The sequence below is a fragment of the Ptiloglossa arizonensis genome, chromosome 14 (genome assembly GCF_051014685.1).
Source record: "Ptiloglossa arizonensis isolate GNS036 chromosome 14, iyPtiAriz1_principal, whole genome shotgun sequence".
Classification (NCBI taxonomy): Eukaryota; Metazoa; Arthropoda; class Insecta; order Hymenoptera; family Colletidae; genus Ptiloglossa; species Ptiloglossa arizonensis.
Window position 1 is genome coordinate 7,461,516 of NC_135061.1, and position 22,755 is coordinate 7,484,270.

At 47.8% G+C, this 22,755-nt stretch overlaps 1 protein-coding gene across 3 annotated transcripts in view; it reads left to right on the forward strand.

Moving 5' to 3' along the window:
- LOC143154173 (zinc finger protein castor homolog 1) overlaps positions 1–22,755 on the forward strand; it is a 308,704-nt gene that overhangs the window by 163,858 nt on the left and 122,091 nt on the right. The window contains exon 1 of one of the 3 annotated variants that reach the window (XM_076326043.1): positions 17,457–18,540. The exons of 1 other annotated variant lie outside the window; for it this stretch is intronic. The gene's annotated coding sequence lies outside the window, so the exon portion shown is untranslated. Of the gene's footprint in view, positions 1–17,456; positions 18,541–22,755 lie in introns of those variants that run through there. One more of the 3 variants, XM_076326044.1, reaches the window with a different exon arrangement.

Genomic DNA, 22,755 nt, shown 5'->3' on the forward strand with positions numbered 1-22,755 from the left:
GGAGACGGTCAGGTATTAACGGCTCAATTTCACAGACGGATCCCTACGAAATTCCACGAGGAATTTTCTCGTTCGGTCAGGTGCCACTGTGCCCTGCCATTTCCATAGAATCGAGAAATTCAAGATTTCTGTACGAAGAGATACGAAATAGAAAGGTATAATATCTTTCTTCCCTGAATTTTACTCCAAAGATTCAACGGAGCAAACATTATAATATTGTCAATAACGTTGATCGCAATCTTAATAAATTGCGTATTATTTTTGTTCGTACCATTGTGCGCGGTATCGATGAACAAAAATAACAAAATAGCGATATGGGCGTATATACTATATAATACTTGCAATGTACGTTGTTATTGTACGAATACAGTCCGATTCGATGTTCGAGAACATATAAAAGTACGTAATTGTTCTTTAATTATTGACTGACGGAAATTTTGCAGACACGACTCTGAACGGTATTCGTGATTCGGAGAACTACGTTTCGTAAACTTTCTTTCGACTTTGTTCCCTATTGTGTGAAACTTTAATTAATCGCAGTGGAGGCAACGAAACGAAAGTAAATATCGACGAAGCGTTACGCGTTTATATTTTTTGCGCTATAATCTGATCAAATGTTGAAGATAAGAATGGCTCTACGGTCGAGAACGAAAGTCACGAAAACCTTGCTCGATGGCGAATGTGGTAATCGAACACTCGTGTCTCCTTATTTGTTCGCATAATGGAGGTTTCACTGTACACGGAACGATTTTCGAAGGAATATTTAGTAGAATCTCGTTGGACTCTCGATTCACGATTCTCGAAAACGAATCGTTCGTTTATTCCGCGGACGGATATACTACTCTCCCCGGTTTCGCTTAATTCTTCCCTAAATGTGGCCACCGCTCGAGGGTTCGCAAGAAATGGAAAAAAATAAGGGAGACCCACGTCTCGATGAATTTTTGAAAAAATTGTGAACCAAAAAAAAAAAAGGGGAGAAATACGATGAGAATTTCTGAAAGAAAGTCCGTGCTCGTTTGTTCGATGTTCGCGAGAGAAATAGACGCCGGACGCTCGAAATCGGGGTCGCCGCGATCGATAATCGATATCATCGCGAACATCGATCGTCTTGGTCGCCGACAACGGGCGGCTAGTGTCTCGAGGAAATTACGAGGGATTAAAGTGATAAGGAGCCGCCCAATAAAAGGTCGTTGACGTCCCGATGATGCGTGCACAGGCTGCATCTCATCAAAACGCGCGAACACGCGCGTTCAACGTATCCAACGATCATGTTGTACGTACACGGAAGAGACATGTTTCTTTCGCTGTAGGTACAACAAATTCCGCGAAATTCTTTATTCTAATAATTCTGTGAACGAATCGAACAAGTTCAGTCCCAACGATAAAGTTACAGGGTGTCTCGGAACTATAAGTACGGACTCGACCATACGTCCCTTTGGAAACTGAAATTTAGGCGGGGTTTTTCACCAGATTGAGGAAACAAAAAATGGCGATGCACATTTCTTGGTCAAACGGGGAAAGAAATACTTGTCGATATTCTTGATCTTATCGAGAAAATTCGAGAAATTGAACCGCGCTAATATATTTCAGCGGATAATTATTTTCGAAAATATATTGGGAAAAATGATCGTGCAATTTCGAAACCGTATACAGAGAGGCATACGTGCCAGTATCTGTTCAACGTTACAAAATGATTTAGCTCGACGTATCGTGTACAGGTATGTGAAAATTAGTGAAAGAAATCGAAGCTAGAATTTGCTTGAAATATCGTTGAACGTTAAACACGAGCTGGTTTCGATCGTGGAATAGAATGGGACTAATACCAAGTAACGTGTCACTGGTTACGTTAAACAATCGTAATCGACAAAGCAGACGCGCGAGCGCGAATAGAAAGCGCAATAATTATCGGAAGAGCGGACAAAAGGCTCCCACTTAGCAAATTCCATCCTGGAATGGGAATAACGATTACGATGCGAAAACGCTGTCGTTGAATGTGAAAGTTCAAACCAAACGGAATGTAAGTAACTCCGCGCGCACTAGCTTTTAATGTAACGTTTACCCGTTGCAACAAAACGCCCGGGCTCGTTTGAACTTGTTAGCCGTCCGTTTAGCACATTGTCGCTAGATCTTGGATCGCGTACAATGCGCGTGTAAACCGTGAAATATTGACTGTTTTACGCTGAATATCTTCAATCGTTCCACGAACCCTCGGAACCTTCCACTTCGAGATTCGAGTTAGAAACGATTAGTTATTGTTATTAACGAGAGCGTCCACTGGTAAAAAATTTCTAATACGGTGTAAATAGATAGGAGGAAACGAAGTATTCCACGCAATACGACAATACGAAATTTAAATATTTTCGTTGACTTTTTTAGTCGTAGTGCGTAACGATGTCAGGAGAAGTAGGTCATTGGTTGCAAGATGTATTCACGTCGTGCTTGTATGAAATTTGAATAGCGACGTATTGGTTTTTTTTTTCACCGTCGTTTCATTTTTAACGGTAAGACTTGCACGTTACGGTTGGCTTTTAGGTGAGAAATTCAACTTGTAATTATTGGAGATCGATTCGTAATTGCAAACTTCGTTGTACGCAGATGTTTGAAGTTAGCGATGGATTGGGAAATTGGTAAGTAATGTACAAGTCGAGGTGGAAAATTCGTTCTAAACGTTTAACGTTGATTCGTAATCCCTTCGGAGCGGTGTCGCGTGTGCGTGGAACGCCCACGGGCGTTCGACGAACGTGCTCGATAAATGCAACCGCGAGACTTCCGCGCGGGGTACGCGACAACCATGGGAATCTCGCATTTCGGGTAGGGGAAACGTTCGTGTCGTGATTCGGATAATTCGCTCTCCTTTCCAGAAATCTCCGTTGACGCGCCTAACTTTACAAAAACAACGTAGACGCTCGAATCGGCCGAAAAAGAGCGTCAGAAAATTCCGAGCGCGATCGAAAGACGGAACGACTCGCGTCACGGATGCGCGCGTTGCATTCTTTATCGAGGCATTGTTTCCTGGACTTCCCAATTAAATGCCCTATACGCAGCCACGTCGTCGACTACTTCTCTCCCCTCCAGCCCCCATCCCCCACCCAGTCGGCTCATAGTTCCTCGATTCATCCTCTTCCCGTTTCTCCCTCTCCGTTCGAACTGTCTCCGTCCTCAGCGGAGCCGTGAATGGGCGAGCACGCGATTCCGGGAATTTAAAAACGGGAAGGAATTCGTAGAGAAAGGCAGAGAAAGAAGGTGGCCACCGGTGGGAGAAGGAGACCACGATCGGAGCGAGAGAGACGCTCGTCTCTGATGTAGGCAGAGAGACACGTGGTGGGTGTGAGCTACTGGTATTTTATTGTTCGCCGGTGTGATTTGTGGTGTTGTTGTGTTGTCGTGTAGACGACTTGCTACACAGGGTGTACCGGTTTGTTTAGAAGGCCTCTGACTGACGTACGGGATCGTTTCGTGGCGAGACTGTGGCGCTTTGAAATTGAAAACCTTGGGGACCAGCTCGAAATAGATCGGGAGATTTCCTTAACAGATAGAGAATTTTCCTTGACTCGACCAGGCGTTTCTTAATGAGCATTGTATCACGGGTGTCGCGATGTTAATAACGTTTGAATTGTTGCCTTTGAAATATTGCCTCCATTGTTCTCTTTCTTGTTCGAAGGTAGTTACGCGCGAACGGAGACTTTGCGTCTTTGGTGTTTCTTGGCTAAAATTAACCGTGTTCCGCGATCGCGAAATGCAGGAGTTTCGCATCGTTCGATCGTTAGGTTGCGGTCGAGTTCGAAAACTCGAGACCAATTTTGAGCCAACGTTGAACGTTGACCTGAAAATGTCGCGAACCCCGAGACGATGTAGAAAAATTTCCCTCCGGTACGAAAGGTCGACGTTGAAACCGGAAACTCGTCCCACGAGTTTTAGACGGATTTGGAAAATTCGTGGTGAAACTAGAGTTCGATTCGAGTTCGGGAAACGATCGACGAATCTTCGAGATGCGACCGAAACTGGACAAGGACGCCAGAGGAAGTCGGACGCTAGCCGAGGAAACGTTCCTTCGAATGCGTGGGCCAGCAAGGTACCCCCGAGAAATCGGTGTAACCTCGTCGGTATGCAAGTATTATGTGTCTCGTGGAAACGGGATATCCCCGACCTGACTCGGCAAACAATCGATACCAGAGTAAGGAGCCGATACTCGAGCGTACGCGGACGCCCGCACAGACGCGCACACAGCTTTCGACTTTTACACGTGTACACGTTGAAAATTGTGTGCACCAGCTTCAAGGTATGCGCGATCTTCTCATGACGAGCGTTAAATCGATTCCCACGGCGGCCAAATCGATCTTATCGCCTTATCAAATTACTGGACAAAGTGTACACGTGCATCGTGGATCTTTGGGTCAACGTTTGATTTTCAACGCTTCGATATTTCTTCCCACGTGCGAGCCAATTCCGTCCTCGTTGGGCGAAAAATCATCGAAACACTTTCCAAAGATTTTCTGCTCGCGAAACCACCGAGCGTAAACTGTATCTTTGCCTCGCCGGGAAATAAACGTCGCGCGTGTTATTAATTATCCCGCGTGGAACGAGCGGATAGAGCGGGAGGAGAAAGAAACTTTGAGGCGGACTGTAACGACGCTCCCTGCCGAATAAGACTATAAATTCGTCTGTGTAAATCACGTGGGAGGGTAACGACAAGAGCAAGAGGGGTATTTTTTTTCGTGGTGCGCGGTGCGTGGTGCGTGGTGCGCGGTACGATCGGCGTGCTCGTGGATGTTATTGGTGGCAGGTACACGTGTGTTCCCGAAGGGAAGCACGGACGTGGCCAAGGGACAGGAAAGTACAAGTGTTTCAAGGAACGCGTAATTTATATTCGAGGCCCGTCGACGCCGCGGCGCACAGGGTTTTATGTGCCTTTCGGGAAACAACGTTACGAGGCAATTAATTTTTCGAAAATCCCGATTAACCCGACCTCTCCCTTCCCTTCCCTTCCCTTCCCTTCCCTTCTCTCTCCACTCGGTGCGTTCGACGCATTGTAATAAAACGCGCGCGGGTAGTTTCGCGCGAACCGCTTTTATCGTTCGTCCCAATGGCGGTGCTTAAAATTTATCGTCATCGTTCTCGGTGAATTTGTTGTTTCAACGTTGGGATCTATCGACTGACGAAACGGATACGGGGAACAGAGACGATCGAGCCATTTTTCGAATCTCGGAAAGTCGAGAAAACCTGACGAAAAACGCAACGTTCTCTTCAAGAATTTTAGAAAACTGAAATAAAAGCAACGAAAGTCGCGAAACATTTTTTTTTTTAACGAAAATCCATAGATTATTTTAACAAGAGTTACCATTCTTTTCAAATATTCGACTTTCGGTGTTTCGAATATTCGAATCTATCTCGTTGCCTCGATCCAGGAGAACAAAGTTTCCTGATCGAGATTACGGAATTGAATGAACAACCGTCAGAACGCGGAAGATCGCTACGTCTAACGATCGCAAAAAATTCGATCAAAATTCGCAATACGAGAACGCCTCTAACGGTGTCTGTGACTGCGGGGCAAAAATCTTTGATTTCGTTCGCTTTTTCCACGAGGAACGATGACTCCGGTTTCGTTGCGCGAGCAAGAGGTTCTAATTAGTTCCAAAGTTCCTCTTCGGGACGGGCCGTCTCTGTCTTCTATTTTCCACGTCGCTCTCTCTCTCTCTCTCACTCGTACCAGGAAGCTATACTACCAGAAAATAATTATCCCTTCTTTCCTGCTCGGGGAACGGAGCCTAGACAAATATAGCGCCGAATCCAGTTTTCGGGTTGACTTCTTTACCGAGTGTATCGATTGCCAGTATTTCGGCGTCTTTAGAATAAAATTAACCGTTCAGTTATTTATTAGCGATCGTTCTTACCATTTGGAGTAGAGAAAAGTCAAAGTACTTTTTTACTTTATCGTGCATTCTTGCACTATTTTAGAATGTACGGTTCCAGATCGATAGATTACGCCACCGAAGCAAATTCTCATTTTGAGAATCCAGTAAACCGTAAAAGAGTTTAGTAAACGTGAGGCTTCTGTGCGATGCTGTTCAATTCCACGATTTTCCATCGTCTCGGACCCAAATAAGTATACGCGTTCGGAACCCCCGGAAGTCTTGCGCGATAATGTACCCCGTCCTGGAGACTCTCGTCGTTTCGGAAAGAAATACGAATACGTTCCAATAAGGTGCTTCGTTATTTCACGAGCATCGCGTAGGTATCAACCTCTTTATAGAATTCTGGTACGAACAACTCGTACGCTGTACCGTACGCTCCCGAGGTCTGCCCTCGTCCTAGAAGCAAATAAGAGTACATCGTCGCAGTTTTCTGGACTCTTTTACAAGTATCCCGTACGGTTCCACCAGGCCATAAGACTGCGATACCGAAGCAAAAACTCCTCTCGAAACTCGAATTAATCATAAAGGAGATCGAGTCTCCTGTATAATAGTATTTCCTCGTAGGATCACCAATCATCCTAGACGCACGTAAGGTACGCAGTTAACTCGATGCTTTCACGTGCACCCGTACGTTTCGATCGTGTCGTACAATTGTAGCACCGAAAGAAAAACTCGTCCCGAGACTTCGTTCGACGCGAGACTCTTGTACAATATCGCCTTCCAGGATTTTCCATTGTTTCGGTCCCGGATAAGCGTACGCTAGATTCCTGTTTATTTCTGAATAAGTGTCGCGGAACTGAACACGCAAACTCATCCACAGACTCCGTCGAACGCAATATTCCCGTACAATACCGGTTCTGGTATTTTCCATCGTTCTACTTCGAAATCGTTCTACCCTGTCACAGTTCGTCTAATCGTTTTAGAAGCATCCTGGGCATTCCCGTCGGTTCGCGAGCCGTTGTTCCCGAAGCTGAAAGTCCTCTCGGATCGAGCGGAAGGTGATTCGTGTGCTCGTCGAATCTCGGCGATCGAGGGAGTTTACGGTTCGAAAACGTCGAGAGTGGCCAGCGGACGCAACAAGAGAGGCTTCGAAGAAAACGAGATCGCAGATAATTGGTAGGAAAGCAATAGGTCGCCGTGTACGCACATTTCTGCGTGCAAGCCATCGGTAACAGAGGCCTGGGCACAGACACGCGCGCACGTCGAACGAGAACGATTCCACGAGCGAGAACGAGGCGGATGTGGCGCTGAAAGACAGCGGCTTGTTACTTAATTCCATGCGCTCGCTTAAATAGAACGACTTAGACTTAAGGTAGTCTGCAAAAATCGGAGACACGCCGTTGTGGAGAGCCAGCGACTCGTGCGTACACGCCGGTGTAAGCCACGCACACGCGTCCCGGCGGTGTGCACGTACGGGACACGCGGACAACGGCGTATTTGATCGTGCAATGTCGGGGGTGCCTACTGGTTTTGATATACGAGCACACCAATACACGATCGAACGGTGTTACACGCGTGAGTCATATTGAAAACCAGTCCTAGCGATTGCTCTCGAGCACACGCGCGCCAGGCCTCTAAAGTGGCCGGAGACTTCTGAATATCTCGACCGTGGATGAGGAGCAAACTTTCCTCGCCAGCTTTTTCGACGATCGAGCTCTCGATCTGCCCAGAATCCCGTTCCGATACCATTCTCGGACAAAATCTACATCCCCTTGGATTTCATTTTTTACAAGCCTTGTTCCACACCAGGAGTTTTTATCGACCTTAGGGAATATCGAAATCGTACTTTCCGCGAGCTCCTGTCCATTCTTCGAAGATTCCAACCACTGTCCAGGACCTACCCAACTACCCATTTGGCCGTAGGTTCTCGCGTTCGACGAACGACCAAGTTTGCATTACCGGAGACTCGGGTGTTCAAATTTCTGGAGGATTTCTTAGGGATTTACCAACGAGAGAATATTGAATCGTAGGGCTAGAGATGGTTTAGGCGTCAACCGGAGATGGGCTTGTGTCCTGAAAGTGAACGATTCGATACGTAGCGAATTGAAAATTTCTAAGATCGTAGAAGTGGTCAAGGTGGACGATTAAAGGGAATTGGTCCAGAGTGCCCTAAGTGTCGCTATAAATTCTGCGAATGTTCCAGAGGTTATCTAAGAACGGATAGATGGATTTATCGACCCTAGGCAATATCTCTGGAGGACACCATATATCAGGACACAACGGTAACAGCGTAGGCAGTGACAGCGGTAGTTCAAATTTAATAAATACTATTGCTGATACTTCCAACCGTATCGATAGTAGTCGCGATACGGAGAGAACAAGTAATACCGAGTGAAACGCAAAAATACTTATCAGAATTCATATTTTTGGGGGTAAACGTTTCGTTGTCGAGGGAAATATTGCTCGATAGAGCCTCGGGGTAAAGTTTCGAAGGTGGTGCGCAATACGCATCGACGGAATTATTTTCAGCCAAGGCTCGATTCGCGATAGACGATCCCTCTCGGTCTCCAGGAATAATGCATTTCCAGGCTGTGCCCGAGAAAATTGCCACTTCTCCTTTTTCTCGCGCATCGTTGTTGCTCTCACGGCTGAGAAAGAACAATCTGGTGGTAACGACGAGCCGTGGAATATTGTTTCTACGATCGTGATTATCGATCGATAGGATCACGACTCGTCCAGGGATTTCTTCGTCTCGGTTTAAGGAGGTTGGATGATTGTTTTGGAGGATAATGGAGAATAACGCGTGGATAATGGGTTCTTCGGGGCGGCTGTATTGCTTCCCCGGATCGCACGAACGTAAACTATTATATTTTCGCTAACACGATGGCCCTGCGAACGCGCGCGTCTCGAAGATGCGCCGCGATGCCTGCTGGCCGTGGCAGAGAGCTAGATGCCATTGTGTCGGGAGGGAACCCTGCCAGTTGGCGTGGAGCATATGAAACGAGACAATAATGACAATGTACCCTGCTGAGAATGGATTTATTCATTACCACTCGCGTACGATTCGGAAAGAAAGCTCCATCTACTCTCGAAACGCTCTACTCTATCCGCTTTGTTAACCGTAGCGCGTTATTAAGCGTCGAACAGAATTCTTCGCTCTGTACGCTCGACTCTATCTTCTATACCCACCTCGGTTCAATTTACTCCAAAATCAATTTCAAGGCTCCGTTCGTTACACCATATCCGCTATCCGATCCATTCTATTTGGAAATACGTTTAAAAAGGAAAACTTGGCTCTACGCGCTCTACCGTGTGCGCTATCTGCTATACCTGACTCGGTCCAGGTTCTATTATACTTGGAAACGAGTTTCAAATCGAAATAATCGCATTGTTTGCTCTATCCGTATATTCTGATACATTTGTCCCAGTCCCGATCGGTAAGTATTCTTTGTTCGTCCACTCCGATATCGTTTACTCAATTTACCTTGTCTACCGCAACCGTGTACTTTGTTCCGCTCACCGTAACCACCACCGTAAGTATCGTCTACGTTCTCTACCCGATGTTTCCGCTTTTTATAACTCGTGTATTCGGTATAGCTGCTCCATTTACCGCACACTTTGCTCCAACTTATATTTAAAGTTCAACAGAGTATCTACAACCCCAATTGATGCTCCGTATACGCAGTGCATCCGCTACATCTGCCGTATCTGTTCGATTTATGCTACATCCGTTTAATTTATTCGCTGTATCGATCCTATCCGCTATATTTGTCCACCGTAGTTGCTCTGCCCGCTATATTCGCTATTTCTACTCGATCTACTCGGTCGATAACCTTGTCTCGATCTGGTTTAATAATTTTCCGTCTGGGTCGAGTCTACTTGTTGGAAACGATGCGTTCACCATATCCGCTCCGTCTGCTCTATTCGAATTATCTATACTTACTTTGTCCACCGTACCGACAGTATTTCTGCCGTGTACTTCGTCCCGAAGACGATCCACGGTACTCGATTTGCCCGGTGAAACCGATTCGTCGATCGTATCCGCTCTACGGGTTCGATCCGATCCGTTTCTTCGATCCGCTCTATCGACTCCGTATACTATATTCCGCGACTATACGTACGCGCACGCAGAGTCCCCTAAATCTCTTCCACGCACCGTGTACGTTTCGTTCGGTTCGTTCGCTCTATCCACTGCGCGTATCGAAGAAAACCAGCCACGCATTCCGGACAACATAGTCACGTATAGGGGAATATAGTAGTAGCATTCCGTGGCGCAAACTTGCTCCTTCAAAATGCAAACCCCCTCGGTTTTCCGTGAACGCAAAATCCCTGGAAGCGGCCAGGATGGAGGGAGAAGGGACCGGTTCGCTGGAAATCCATATATCGGAGACGCGTGTACGCGCGTATTACAGGCAGAAACGAGCGGGCAGAGCGCGCGAGAGAAGCGGTCAGGCAGCGTATCCACCCACGACGTGGCATACTGTAACGAGGCTACAGTCCATTAAGTGCGTGCGGCTATTATGGCTAATGCATTACGAAGCGATAAAAAACGGGAAGTATAGCGGCGGGCCGCGTGCGCACGCCCGGGAACCGGACCACATTCCATGTCGGACGAGTATGTACGCGCTGCTCAATGCATTGCCTTCAAGTACAACGCTCGTAGATACGCCGACGACACGCGCGCGCACCGCGAACCTCCCTACGGACGCGCTCCAGCCGAGCATTCTCTCTCTCTCTCTCTCTCTCTCTCTCTCTCTCTCTATATATATATATATATATATATATATATATATATATATATATATATATTGTTACTCTCTGTTTTCAGTGAAACTCTTTCACCTCAGGATTCACTTTCTTCTTTAACAATTCGAGTCCAGCTCTAACGGAAAGAAGATTACCGATTTCCTCGGAAATCTTCCTTCGAGCGCACTCGAGCTTCGTACGGCACTGCGAATACGGTTGATCGTTCTCACCGTTGAAACCGTTCGGGATTCCACGAGCCAGATTCAGTTTTTTATCTAGGAATTTTTGATCGATCGTTCGAAAATTATAGAGCTTGAGGATTTTTTTGGAAACGTTTGCCAAGTTATATTCGATCTTCGTAATTTGGTACAGTCGATCCGTGCCGTGATTGAAACTGTTCGGGGATGGATAACATAGATGTATTATTTCCGAGATACTACATCGGTTGAGAATTTTGTTTGAGAACCTTTGGTCAACCGTACACGATCTTGTACCGGACGATATAGGTGATCCGTATCGTAATTGCAACTATTCAGAGTTGGATAACGTAGATGGATTTTGTTGTCAGGGAATTTTTGACCAATTATTTCAACGATGACAGTTGAGAATGTTTTTAGAAACCTTTGTTATCTCAAAAATTGATCTCCATTACGATCGAAACAGTTCAGACGAACGGTAATGTTTCGAAATTGCATTGTCTAGAAATTTGTATCTCGTTATTCAAAAGCAGTTAAATATTTTTCCGCAAACCGTTCTTAAGCTCAGAATTTCACAGTTTAGATTCGATTTTTATTATCGATTCGATATTGGAAAGTGTTTCCAAATTTTAACGAAAGTGTCTTCGCCAAGTAAGTATAGGTTTGATCGTCAATTTGGAATACGAATCTCTGCTAATGGATCGAAGCATTCCGACGAGTCCAAGTCACGGTTTTTTCGTCGGAAAGAGTCTCGTTAGCTTTTCCGAGGGGTTTCGAATATCGGGAAAGAAGGGGTTTGTACCGTTCCAGCGTCCGTGTGAGAAAACCATTAGCCAAAAAGGAACCTTTAAATAACGGGCTGCCGGTTCAGCCGTCGTTGCCGGAGGGGTGGATCGAGTTGAAAAAAATCGGTACTTTCGATTCCAGGTAGCCAGGATCCGATGGAAATATCTTTCCACGTTATAGAATAGAGAAGAGGTGGGAACATTAACGGACACCTGGAGACGTCTCGAGGAATCGATGGAAAAATTTCAATTTCCATTCGTCACCGTCTTCCACGTTCTTTTTCGAAAACTCCTATTTCGAGCAAAAAGTATTCAAGGAAATTAATCAAGGAATCGACATCGATGTCGAGAAAAGATTTGACATTTAATCACGATCGGTAAACAGGTACAATCGGATAACATTCTCTCGTGGAATTATTTTATAGAGTTTCGCGATGAACGAATAACGGCAAATCTATTTATCGTACGCGTCGTTAAGGTATCGTCGAGATAAGAGTTTCGTTGGAGTTTTCAGGAACGAGTCGAATAACCCTTTCACCGCCAACGGGAGACGTGTACGCTAAATATGTTCACTGTGTCCGGAGTGTTGCGCTCCGGAAGAAATTTTCATTAAGAAGTTTCGACAACCGAGTTCTCGTAATCGTTCGAAAAGAATTGGTACGTAATCGCAGGCGAGAGGAACAGTGCACGGTGACAGCTGAAGGATCCTCGAGCCTCGAAGGAAAATAGAGGGTCCAAGCGAGGGGAAAGGGTGAGAAGAATTTAGACGCGGAAACGACGGGGTGGCGGCCCGTTAAAGAGAGAAAAAAATATAGAAAAAAGATGCTCCAACCCTTTCCTCTTTCCTGGCTGTCGCACGGAACCACGGAAACCACGTTGAAAATTCTATTCTAAAAATACCGTAGTCGCGCGGTTTCTCCGGTTTTTTCGGCCGTTCTTTCTCCTCGACCCGCTTTTTTGTCTTTCCACCCCTCGGGAGATGAGCACCGGCCATATGGTCCGCGAGGGAGAGATAAAAAATTCATATTTCCACCGCTGAAGGGCCGAGCCGCGATATTTTTATACTTTAAGCCTCGCCGAGAGAACGTTCAACTTTCCTTCGCTCGACGGATTCGTGACTTTTTCGTAAACCCTCTTCCACGGCGGAAATTCCGGAGAAATATTCTCGGCTTTGTTGTTTTCGGTTAGGCGGAGACCCAAGGACCCAGATATCGAAGATTTCTGGACAATTCTGGTACACTCGCCGCGAGCTTCGCAATTCTACATCGATCTCGAAGGGTTCTAACCCGTTTTCCGTCCTTGTAAACTTCCGTATAAACTTCGTCTCTCAACGAAGCGATAAACGATCTAAACTTTATATCGTATAATACGACCGATCGAGACCGCGATAAAAGTATTCTTCCGATGCCCTTGTGTGCTCAGGAAATTTTAGCGGATTTACGCACGATGCTTCCCCACGGAGATATCTAATAAACCTGCTGGCTTAGATTATCGTATATTTATCGTATATTTATCGTATATTTATCGTATAACTTTATCGTTGATTTACCATATAACTTCGTTATACATGTATTATGTAAGATTTTTATATACTTATCGTGTAACTTCGTTTATCGTCTAGCATTCGTTTCGCGAGCGAATCGTACGTGCACCAATTAATTATCAAACGTATAAGTAACGTAGCAGTTTAATTTACATAATTTTCGAACAATTCCGTCCAAGTTTTCCATTTCATCGAACGAGAATATCCCTCCAACGTACACAATAGTTATAAATATTGCATAAAATATTTGTACATTTGTACAATAATTGTATAAATATTTAGGCTGTGTCGTACAGGATGAATTTCAAAAGAAGCGCGAAGCGAGTTCGCGAGTGCATTGGATGGTGCGAGAGTTACGGAAATCTCGGTTCGAGGAAACACGATATTTTATCGTAACTAAACGGGTCTTTAAGGAAGCGAGGAGGGCCCGGTATCCTGACCCATTTCGAGAGGGTTACGCAGCAACCCTTTCGCCAGCGGAACCTAACGGACCGCGACTCTTTTTCCCACATTCTACTTTCCACGAAACGTCGACTACCTGATTTCTCGACGGGGTGAAAAGCGGTCACGAATTAAATTGGATCCCCTCGCAGCGCAGGTGACGCAACAGGCTAGATAAACTGAAATTAATTTCCTGCCGCGTTGATCGCATCTCCTCGAATCTGCGTTCTTTGCATTAGCATTCGACGACCGAGCCGTTGCAGTACGGTTAATACCTTTGTTCGCGACTCGTTAGAATCGTCGATCGATCGATCACCCTGCAGGGTCGGTGGACGGAATTTAGCCCCTGGGATGGTTCGTTTTTTTTCCAATTCGGTCGACAATCGTTCGGAGCCTCCGTACTGGAATATCAGGACTCTTCGTTACACTGTTCGGGTCGTTCCATTTATTTTTAGTTGGAATCGATGTACACGAGAATCCATCGTTTCGACTTTATATTTTGACGAATCGAATTCATACGAATCGTTTAAAATTTTTAAGTCTCGATCTTTTTAAGTCCAGCTTTGTCGTATATCTATTACGTAACTTTACTATACGTTTATCGTACAACGCTGTCGTAAGTTCTTCGCACAACTTCATTTATCCTGCAACTTTATCGTGCACAAATTTTTCTTTCAAATTTATCACAATCTTCTCGTTTCCATCATCTACCGTACTCGAAGAGCAAAGAAGAAGGCCATTGACCGCGTTTAATACGGTTCAAGTTCCTCTTTTGTATCTCCCCTATTACGATCCGAATCAACATCTTTGATCCACTTAAGAACGGTCGAATTCGAAAAGCGTCTGAAAACCAAACTCTCGACGCGACGATCCACGCGAGGCGTCGCGTTTACAGAGGAACAATCGTAACAAATGAGGATGTTGGTTCGCTGGTGAATCGAAAAGGAAGGAACGTTCACATGGCCGGCGTGAGTACCGTGAATCAGGCCCATTTTCGTTCATCGCTCTTTTCAGCCTTAATCATCCTTAATCCGTGCCATAAACTACCCGCACGATGTAAGTAGCTCGGAAATGTCAATCTAAAAGCTGGAAGGGAGCGTGAATTGGCCGGGTTGCGAGCCAGAAAGAAAAGCCGGGTCGGGCGAGCCCGAGCTTTGGGAACCGTGCGCCCGATCCTTTTAATTCGGTCGTTCTCGCCTTTGTTTCACCGGCACCGGTTAATTCGACACATTGTTACTCCATTATGTTTACGATCGGGCCTGTGGAGGAGACTCGGCCGCGTCTATACGGGGCACTCGCCCCGAAAAAAGGGGGAGGGTCTCCTGCCGGCTGGAGGGTGGTGAAACTCTCGACATTATTGGACAAGAGCCACCCCTCGTAACTTCCCTTTCAAGGGCGAGTCTGCGTCCTGTCGCTCTTTTGTTTCGCTCGCAACTGCGAAAAGTGGGGAAAAGCTTCTTTCCGATGGTGTAACGAACTAACGATTCGCGATGGGATCCGATCGTTTCGAATATTGTTCCACATTTCAGAATCGTGAATCGATATTATACATAATTCGAGTAACAGTATTTCTATTTCAATCCCGTTTCGTCGTTGTAACGGTGAAGAAATAACTTAACGTTTCGATTACGTTACGTGTCCTCGAGAAAATATACCATGTTGTTCGATAAGTTTCGTCGCGCTTCGAAATATTTCTGTGTTCCGATAGGGAAAGTACCTGGATAGCCTCGATCGTTCTCTTCCCTAAATTGATCCCCTTGATCCAAAGATACAAACAACAATACGGAATCCAAGGCTAAAAACGGTGGTTGTCGATTAAAGGATCTTGGATCTATCGATAAGGAGAGATTAAAATTTTTCTTCTTCTTCCGTTCTCTGTCTGAATTAACGACCAGCGGAAACGAGATCGGGGTGATCGTCACCCCTGCGAAACGAATCGCCGATAAGCGGCGACGATGACAGCAGCATCTCGTTTATGGGCGTAAAAAGTAGGAGGGTCTTGGACGGGGTTGTTCGAGAGAGTCTCGTGACGTCATTGGCCAGCGGTTCGCCCTGGCGATTCTGCGCAGGGGTGGCGATTCACTTGGCCAATCTCGCCAACCCTCTTCTCGCTACGCGTTCCTCGTCTTTACGATATCGAGACTCGTCGCGACTGGTCCTTTTTTAAGGAAAGCTATTCTCAAGGCACCGACAATTACGCACAGCCGAACCGCTTCGTCTCGCGCGAATCTTCGGTTCCGAGAAAGAAGACGATATCTCGCGAGCCAAATCTCGAACCCCGTTCTGGTTGCCAACAACGATACATTCTCGTCGAGAAGAACCGAAGCAAAATTCGTAGACTCGATATCGTAAATCTTTCCCCGTTTGCAAATAAAACGTGAAACATCGATGGCGATGTTACTCCAAAAACGTTTTCGGAGTAAAAGGATCGAAAGAAGAATTTATTATCGACGAGTATCGTTCGGTCGATCTCTTGCCCTACGATTTACGTTTCGATAACGCGTATCGCAATCGAGAGCAAGATCGGTTAAAATATCTTTAAACGTACGAATGTGGGTGGACACGTTTCATCGGTCGTTTTTACGTTCGACCTGTTTTCCTTAGCACGAGTCTCGCACGATATCGTTGGCGAAAGAGTTAACGAGAGACCCGGGCCCCCTCGACCGGAAATAAACGAGTAACGACTCCGCGATGTTCGCTCCCGACGACATCTCGAACACCCAGCGTACCTAACGTAACGTATCTAAATTCGATTCGAGAGAAAAAACCGAGGCAACGGATCCTCCTCGAGGAAAATCGGGGCTCTCGTCCGGGAAAGAAAAGAAGAAAGAAAAGAGTCGGCGACGTTAATCGTCAACGAGTAATCCTCTCGCGAGCCAAATCTCGAACCCTGATGGTTCTAGTTGCCAACGATAGAGCTAGATTTATTCACAGCGTCCGTCCAGCCCCGAGAGGAGAGACAGTCCGTCGTTATCGAGTCGAATCGAGCATCGGGCTCCTCGAGGAGAGTCGCGGACCCACCCACGGGCTCCCGCAGCCCCGCCACGGCGAGGGTGCACCCGCGATAAGAAGAAGAAGCAGCACGTGGACGAGGCATCGAAAGCAGCCGCGGGGCGCAGCACGCCGCTCGCCAGCCGGTGGACGAGTGCGCGACAGTAGACGAAGACCAGAAGAACTCTCCGATGGTTCGCGGTACGGTGGCATAGGTGTCCCGTCCTCGTCCGTCGCTGGTGCGTTTCCTCTCCGTCTAACTCCGGTTCGGTCGGCCGACGCGGCAGAAGACCCGGGTAACCGTTCGGGTCGGACAGAGACGTCGAAGAGAGAACCGCGTGGGGATAGTCGTTGGTCGGTCGGTGGGTCGGTGGGTCGGGGGTGTGGGGCGGTGCGGGCCGCGGTGGAACGACACGAAGGCGGGGAGAACGCGACGCGTCGTTCGTTCGGACGGGGTGGGGCATCGTTCCAGCGCCGTTGGTGGGGGCCGCGAACCGTCGATCGGCTCCATGGCCGTTGGAGGGGGTAGCGCAGCGCAGCGCAGCGGCACCGCGGTACCGCGCCACCGCTCCCCTCCTCTCTGTCTCTCTCTCACCCTTCGGAGGGGTTCAGTCATCTCGCGCCAGCCGAGCCACGCGCACTCGCTTGTCTCAGATTCTGGCCTCGGTGAAAGACTCTCTCCGTTCCGGACGCTACTCTACGCAGACGCGCGGTTCTCTCTCGGCCGCGTCGCACCCCGTACCAACGGGGTTGTGAACGGTTCGGACAACTACTCCTCGGGCGGCGGCGGCGGCGGCGGCGGTGGCAGCGGCAGCGGCGGCAGCGGCAGCGGTGGCGGCGGCGGTCTTTCCACCAGCGTGTACTCGCCACGATTCTAGCCTACCTTCGTCCTGGTCACCGGGCACTCGGGACACACGGGAACCAGACCGCCCCCTCCGGACGGAAGCCACGGAACACCCCCACTTCTTGCCCGATCCGAGCCTCCCCCACCAAAGTGCCGGTGCCGGAGAGTTTCGTCCCGGAGTGGAAGACATACCGGGTACCGAGTTTCACGGGTGGAGAACCCCGCGGATACATCGCGATCATCCCCCCGAAAACGGTGGATCGCACTCCGGCCGAGAAGAGAGATACTTTCCCCCCTCGGGAAACCCGCGGCATCCTCGTAATCGTCCTCGTCCTCGTCCTCGTCCTCGTCCTCGTCCTCGTCGTCATCGTGGTCGTCGTCGTCGTCGTCGGCTACGGCGGCGGCGTCGGTTCTCCCTAGTTTCTTTTTCTTCCCCGCGTCTTTGCGCGGCTCGTTGGTCTCCCTGTGCACGCGTGCACGCCCCACCCCCACGGACGTTGCCACTACCAGCTTGGAAACACACCCCCTCCCCACCCCCACCGAGAACTCGGCGAGCCAGTTCAGAGCGAGGACAGCGGCATCATCACGCGCCTCGACTGCTTCTCCCCGTGGACGGATCGGTGGTGACCCGGAAACTTCCGGTTCGCACGGCTCTGAGGGTAGCGAAGGTCGGTTCGCGTCGCGTTTCGAAAAGTGATGCGTCGTCGGCTCGGTTTGGATGACAGTGCGACGCCCGGGAAACAGGCCCCAGTGGTTGGTTATTCGTGGACGGTGTGATCAGACGAGTGATTATTGTATTATATATACGTGACGAGTGCGACACATCGGAGACCTCCACCGACGTTCCTTTTTTTCTCTTTTTTTCCTCCCCTACTGTCTTCTTGGTGATGAAAATCCTCTGTTTCGTACACTGAACTTGCTCGAATCGAGCGATGCCGGAGTGACATCCAAGAGTCTGGACTACTAACGCGGCGACGAGTGATGAGACGCGACGACAGCCGGCCAGTCGGACCACTCTTCGGCTAGTCGACCGTACAGGGGACCACCAGGACACGCGGACTTACGGCCGGGTTCGCGGTTTCACCAGGTTCGACGCGGAGTATGCTGCTCGGAGGAAACTGGGATACTCGCTGAACTCAAGGTAAAACGTCACCGATACGTCCGCGAACCTCCTGGTATCCTGGGCCCTCGGGCATCGTTCGCGTTCCTCTATCGAGAGTCTCGTATACGCGCCGAATTGGCCGAAAAAAAATACCCTCTCGGAGGTGTCCGACACGGCACGAGAAAGTCGCCGAAACGGCACTCACCCGATTTATTTATAATTTATACGAGCCGGTGGACGGGTCCACGCGCGCGTACACGGACAAAGTATCCGAATTATGTTAGAGAACCGATGGGTTATTGCAGGGGAGGCTGTAAAATCAGTTGGCAGCCACTTGGTCGTTTCAAGGAGGTGCGCGAGAGCCCAGAGATGCCGGATTTAGACATCGACGTATTGTTCCGTCAAAGAGGGAAAAATATGAGCTCACCCGCGCGAATTCTAGTCTAGAAGCGTACGTGAATTTGCTGCGAAGATGCATAATTGCCCGACGAGAGGGAATATACGTGTATCGCGTTCTGTTAGAGCGGAAAATTAGCGTTGCTCGCTCGGGCCTGGACGAGTGGAAATAACCGCGTGTGTTCGCGCTCGCGTTTGCGTTCGCGCGCGCGAGCGCACACGCCACGGAGAGAGCGGGAGAAAGAGAGAAATGTACGACTGATTTTTTCGTGACGATGTTATCTGCGAGATTTAAGCAAGCCTCGCGGAAAGAAACGCGATATCGAGGTGCCGCCGGGGTGGCGAGGGTGAACTTTTATAGCGAACCGTGCCTCGACGATTCCTTCCTTCGTCGGGAGCCTGTAATCGGAATCGCTAGCCACGATAAGCCTTCCCTTTCGACGTTTCTCGTTCAGTTACCCGTGAATTCAACTATGCGGAGTTATAACGACACAGGGACGCGTTGCGAATGTGCTCTGTAATCTCGTTCCCTTCGAGAGCGAAGAGGGCGAAGTCTTGGAACCGTTCGGTTGTGGGTGCTTTCGATGGTCGTTGGAGGTTTTTCGGAGGGTTCGATCTCCCCGCGATCTTGCTACCCCTCGATTACTCCGTAACTCTGTTCTTCGACCGTAGTCGTCCACGAAGTCGTCCTTCGTTTTTCGCGTTGTCGAGACGGTGGACGGGTCGGAGAAGCGACTCCGTTTCTCCAAAATTGATACTTCCTACGAAATATTCCTCGAGAAAGGTAAAATACATTCGGATCGTATTATTTTCACGTACCGCGAGAATACTCCGTCGAAGGATACTCGATCAAAGCATACCCAATCGAAGGATATTCAATGGAAGTGTACTCGATCAAAGTATACTCGGAGGTCGAAGGTTATTTAACCGAAGTATACTCGATCGAACGATACTTAACTTTTGATACCGTTACGAAGAATCAAGTTGGAGAAGACGTCTAGATATCCGGTATCGCAAATTGGTCGCTCTGTATTCTAAAGAAATATTCGTTATTGCGTTTACCCAAAAGTTGGAAATGCCTAAAAACTTTGATGTTTAATCGCGAGAAGAACGACGCTCCTCCTTGTGCTTCGGGGAAGGTTGATCGGGTCGAAACAAGTGCCATTATCGTTTACACCCAACAGAGAGAAAAGAACAACTCTACTCGTGTTCTTCGACCGTGTCGAATATTCTTGCCGCGTGTACGGCGAACGTTGCGACTAGTCGCTCTGAAATTTTCTTCGCAGAGCGCATAATTGGACAAGAATCGTCGGTGCGGAATATTCGGATTCCAAATTAGGTACCGTCACTCGAAAAAAGAACCTCGTCCTTTCAATCGTCCGTGTGTTCGAAATCGTATTGTTTCAACCGTCAATTGGACGGTCCTCGTTCTCTTTCGACCTAAGAAGGTTAATACAGACTCGATACGAACCTAACTCGGACGTAAGTTATTCCAACGGTTCCGTTTCTACTTGTCACTGACAGAACGCGACAGTTAGAAGGGAGAGTTGCCAAAAACTATTACACATAATTTAGACCTAATTCGTTCCAGTGGCGTAGACACGATAGGACAAAAAGGACCGATTCGTCGAGAACCGTTAGAGGTACGCGACAAAAGTGGAAACTGAAGCGCGTATTCGTAAAACTATTCGTTTCGAAGAAGTTTCACTCCTAAACGGGTACGTGGATTCCCGTACGTAGCAAACGATCCGGGAACGATCGAATTTTTCCATTCCTCGTTGTAGAAATACAAGAAGAAAAATATGAAAAAATACCCATCGATCGTTACGATCCGTATTAAATTTCTTCTTCGTACGCTCGTAATTATTTTCTCGCGGAGCTACCGACGCGCGAAACGTACGCCTCGTCGTGTGAAATATAACACGATAAAGAAGAAATGATCACCGGCGCATATAGACGTCCGTCACACCGATTCGTTTCTCGATATCGAGACGCTAATTCTTTTCTCTCCGTTCGTATGGACCGTCGCGTATGGAGCCTCTTCCCAAAAACGTCCGCAAAACCGGCGAAGAAACAGATCGAAGCGACCAAAGGAACCGTAAACAACCGCCGAGGGAAAAAAGAGCATCGACCGAGGGGGCTCCGAGCGAACAGAAGAAACGAAGCAACGAAGAAACGAAGAAACGAAGAAACGAAGAAACGAAGAAACGAAGAAACGAAGAAATGAAGAAATCAATGGAAAAACGTAGAGAGCCGCGCACGGGCGTACCTACTTGTTGATACACGGCGAATCTCGTGGAAAGAAGGAAAGGACGAAGGTAGAGAAAGGGAGAAAAAGAGGGCGCGGAGGGAAACGTAAGGAGGGAAGAAAACCTCGAAACAATTGGAGGCGCGGAGGCGGCCGCATTTCATGTTGGCTGGCATCGGCTCCCTTTAAAGAGTCTCTTGCTTTTTGTTAGCTCTTCGAAAATTATGATTGTTTGTCCGCGAGATTTACTGCTCCGGGGGGGCCTCCTCGGTGCGGTACAACGTAGTCGAGGTGCCCTCCAGGGGCACCCAAAGACTTTTGCCGAGGGGGGAGCGGTTTACAGAGATTAGAGAATCAGGAACGTCACGATACATGTATAGTATGCTCTCTGTCGCGCTACCGAATCGCGTCCCTTCTTCTCTTCCTGCTTCTACGGTGCGCCTTCCTCCTTCTACTCCATTTTTTCTTTTCTTTTTCATCACACCGTTGTTTATCTATCGCGTCCTGTTCCGCGTAATCTGGCCGCGGAGATTAGCGGTGTTTGAATTAGCTGATTCAGGCTGACGATTAAAAGTTTCCATCGGGGAACCGGAGTTCGAACAGAGACTTCCATCTCGCGATTCGTCGAGACGCTCGCCGATACGGTTGCGTATTCTCGGCACTTGGGCAACTTTCGGAACGTTCGATGGTTCGAGGAAACTCTACGAGAGTCTTGGAAACTTCGAGGTTCTTGGGATCTAGGAAAATTTCGAGAACTTTGCTTGCTTCGCTAAGATTTCGAAACCCAGAAGAACCTCGAACGGAGTCGTAAAGTTTTCCACGGTTTTCCAAGTTTAGAGCTTCTGTATATATCTTGGAAAATTTTCAGGGCTCCGATTATGCCCAAAAATGGCACCAAAGTTATCCTCCAGTTGTCAAAGGTATAATTTTATTTCTCGGGAATCTTTAACAACCGTGAAAACGTGGGATTTTCAATTGGTTGTCCAATTGTTCGAAACACGATAGTATTTCGTTGAAATATCCAAGTTTTCGAAGATATTTCCAAACGAGTTTTGGAAGCTGTATCTCGGAGGACGAATCGAGTACGTTCGGTGGGAAGCTGACCGAAAAAATGTATCGGAGCTTAGCTCTCCGTAGCTCTCCGAACGGCCTACAAAATTATTCCTACGTACGTACGATCTAAAGTCTCCGTTAATTTTCAAAGTGGACGTCTCCGGGTTTCTCTGGCTCGCGAATGCGATAAAATTGAAAAGTAATTACGAATTTACAATCGTTGTATCGAAACTCAATTTGGAAAGAAACTCTTAACCTTCGGTAACGTTCAAAATCGATCCAGGTTACGATTAAAAGAAAAGGTCGCCCCGAAAACCTTTGAATCTCCGGTAGCGTATTTATTAACGTCGCCAGTTGAATATAAACCGATTTTATCGTATCCGAAAAGATCGTAAAACCCCGAGAACGCGTCTAACCTCAAATTCGAAGAGGTACGCGTTGTCCTCGGTTACGGCCGAGAGACGATCGGTTGAGAACCCCTGGCGGCGTGTTTATTAATGTCGCGAGTCGGATATAAACCGATTTTACGCCGATTCTTTTATTTCCGCGGTCGTAAA